The sequence below is a fragment of the Solanum pennellii genome, chromosome 8 (assembly GCF_001406875.1).
Source record: "Solanum pennellii chromosome 8, SPENNV200".
Lineage (NCBI taxonomy): Eukaryota > Viridiplantae > Streptophyta > Magnoliopsida > Solanales > Solanaceae > Solanum > Solanum pennellii.
In genome coordinates this window covers 52,974,973-52,978,748 of record NC_028644.1, presented here as the reverse complement: position 1 = coordinate 52,978,748, position 3,776 = coordinate 52,974,973, and the positions used below count along the sequence as shown (strand labels likewise).

The window sequence follows — 3,776 nt, the reverse complement described above, 5'->3', positions numbered from 1 at the left end:
CTTCAACTCAACCGCAACTCTAGCCAGTCTTCATTACACCGGATTTCAGGGTGAGCTAATGCTTCTAGCTTGGACTGGATCTTCTTCCTCATGTCTTGATGCCTTGAAGTTCCGGCATGGACTAGCTTTTGTTTATTTTAGCTCTTAGAATACTCCTAGTTTAGTAATTTGATCATAGATGTTCTTGTGGTGATGACTTCCAGATTTTGGGGAATAATAGATGTTGAATTTTAGAAGTTATTGAATTGGTTTTATTAATGAGATTAAGTCTTCCGCATTACTTTCTGTTGATATTATATTGAAACGTTAGGGTTTAGATTGGTTGGTTCGCTCACATAGGAGGGTAAGTGTGGGTGCCAGTTGCGGCTCGGTTTTGGGTCGTGACAATTGCTAAACAGAATTGTGATAGCCTGTAAGTATCAAGAATTTTTCGTTTGTCCTTAATCATGTATCATTAAGTTTTTAATTTATATTCACTATTTTTTTATAGAGATTGTGGGTTATATGTTACTGCATTTGCCGACTGTATGAGTGACCAAATCAATATATCATATGTTGATTTTAGTCCTGAATACCTACGTTAAAGATATGGAGCATTGCTGTGGAGTTATGGCAGCGAGAAGGCTAAGTGCGGATACGTTAGTGACAATGATGATCCACCAAAATCTAAGGGCGTAGTCACACCACCACCAGAAAAAGATCTGATTCACATAGTGTAGCATTTATGTTCTAACAATGTTTTAATGTTATATTTCTTGTTTTGATACGTTATTGAACAAGTATTTTGATATTTTTAATGTTATTTTTATTGGTTTTGTCAATTTCCATGAAGATTTTTTTTGTTACATTATGGAACAAGTATTTTTTCCTAGAAAACATAAATATAAGACATATTATAGCGTCACACAAGTTTAATAAAGTTTAGTCAAAGTTTTTTTAATTAAACATAGAAATAAATAGTTTATTTGAAAACTAAATTTTACATGATACTTAGTTATAATGAATAGCATAGTTGTATGAAGTGCGATAGTTTTGTAAAAGTAAAGTTATTTCCTGTATATTTCAAGTAAAGCATATCAAAAAAAACATTAACAAGTTAAATAATATAAATCACATGATACATGATTTATAGTCAATTTAAAGTACACAGTTACCTCAATAAGTGTTTTTTTTAATTGAATGCAAATGATACATTGGGTAAAGCACATGATACATGTGTACTACGTTACACAAACACACATTTGTTTTTTGAATTAAAAGTACATGATACATTAGCTAAAGCATATGTATCATGTACGATATGTTACCTAATAATCCTTGAATTTATATATCATAGTGTAACATAAGAATTATAAAATTTATATAAAAAAGAAATATTGATACAAATATATTTTTCAACACCAATAATAACAAAGTATTTAAAATCAAAAGCGCAACTTAAAATTTAATTAACATAGGTTATTTATAAGTTTATTTATCAAAATCAAAAGTGTTTAAATTGCAACTGAAATCAATACTGAAAATGATAAAATGTTTACGTTATAAATTATTCAAAAAAAATATTGATATCTTAGAAACATCACGACTAATTCACTTCTCTTTTGGGAAGAAAGTACAAGTTCTTCTGTTGTGTCCTTCTTGTCCACATTGTCCACAAAAGTTTGTGTTCACCGAAATCTTTTCATCTGCATTCTTTATTCTTCTTTTTCTTAGTCGTCCAGATGATCTTCTGTATCTAGGTGGATACACAGTTTCAGCTATCACATTATTAGCATCTGACCAATCTGCCTTATCTGGCATTGGTACCATTGGAATTTCATATGTTTTTGCCAATGCATCAGGCTTGTAGTAATCAGAGCAATACAGATTCATATCTGTGACATTCTTTTCTTTCAATACAGCGATTGCATGTGCACAAGGTATCTCATCTAGTTGAAATCTACCACAAGAATATACTTTCCGCTCAAGACAAACAATGTATCTTCTTCCAGTTTCATAAATCGAGAAAATAAATTCAGATGATGGAACAACCTGTGTACATTAAAAATTTTAAATATATAATTTTTTAAAAACAAATCATGTTCAAACAGCAGAATGATACAATGAATTAGATATATATAATATAAAGTATTATACAATGATACATACCTCCATCTTTGAACTTTTAGCCGCGTTTATAATCAACAATTCCTCAAATTTTCTCCCTAATGTGTCCTTTGTATATGAGGCTACTTCTCTGTTTTTGCAATGCCAAGAACCAAAAAGAATTCTAACTTCTTCCAAGAATTCTAATATAGTTAATTGGCGTGCTTCATCAAGACAACCATTGATACATTCTGCAATGTTCGAAGTCATCATTCTACCTCTGTTTACTGTTGCATGAACTCTTGACCACTTTCCATAACCTGCATCTTCAAGGTACTCCTTAACCCTTTGATCAATTCTATCAACCTTAGACATCAACTTATCAAAATCTTCTTTTCTATATGCCTTGGCCATAGAGTAGAATAGATCACTTATCGCCTTCCTGCTCCTTTTGAAGTTTCCACATACATTCTTCCAAAGATGCCAGATGCATGCATAATAAGGTACATTTGGGAACACAATCCTCACACTCTTCATGATACTCTCATTTCTATTTGAAACAACACACATACATATCTTTTCTCTCGCCAAATGCATTTTTGAATTGTTCAAAAAACCATGTCCACGAACAATCATTTTCGGTGTCGACAACACCATATGCCAATGAAAATATGCTACCTGATTACACACACACATTATATCATTTGATACGTAACATATACAAACACATCACAACTATAAAAAAAAATATACCTGCGCCATCAAGTGTGCTTGCTGATACAAATGTCCCTTTGTAAGCTCCACTCAGATGTGCATCATCCACAACAACTATTGGTCTGCAGTAATTAAATCCCCTAATGAATGGTCTTAAGGTGACGAACAGATACATAAATTCATCCTCCTCAGTCTTATGCATTTTTATATAAGAATTTGGATACACGGTTTTTAATATGTGTATGTATTGCGGCAACCGTCTATATCCTGCAGATGGTTTTCCCCTAATCATGGAGAGTGCACGTTTTTTAGCACGCCATGCTTGCTGGTAAGATATTTGAATCCCATAAAATTCTCTAATATCATCATCAATTATATCTCTCGGAGTATAAATTCGTTTATGATTGACCAATTTTGGAGCAGTAACTCCACTTACAAATCCGACTGTTGCTTGGACCTTGGTTAATACCCTCTCCCTCATCGGACACGTATGTTCACTATTGAAACTTCTAACAATGAAAATATCATATTTTTCCTGCAGGACGCCTTCACAGTCCAACCACATTTGTCTGAAAAGCATACCAACACATAGTTGCGTACATTTTTTCAGCATATCAATACATATAGCAATTACATCATATAATATATTCAACAATAATGTTTAAAGTAATCAAACAATGAATTACACAAAAGTATCTACCATTTTCGAAGAAAATTATTTTTACACGTATCAGAACTTTTTGCTATGCTAGTTTAAATTGATATAGTCCTTACTATATCAGCAGTAGTATATTAAAGTATCAATATAGTTAATTAATGTATCAATAAACTTAATGAAATAGTGAATCATAGATTAAAACAAATATAACTTAAAATATCAACGAACTAATGATACATGTAGGTTTCCCTAGAAAATAGTTATGTTTCATGTACTAATTTTGAATAGCATGTATATATATATATATATATATATATAT

The 3,776-nt window shown here is 31.4% G+C and overlaps 2 pseudogenes; one reads left to right on the top strand and one right to left on the bottom strand.

Moving 5' to 3' along the window:
- The window catches only part of LOC107027697, a 13,558-nt pseudogene extending 12,839 nt beyond the window's left edge, over window positions 1-719 (top strand).
- A 1,640-nt stretch (window positions 720-2,359) lies between these two features.
- Window positions 2,360-3,776, bottom strand: part of LOC107027696 — a 2,539-nt pseudogene continuing 1,122 nt past the window's right edge.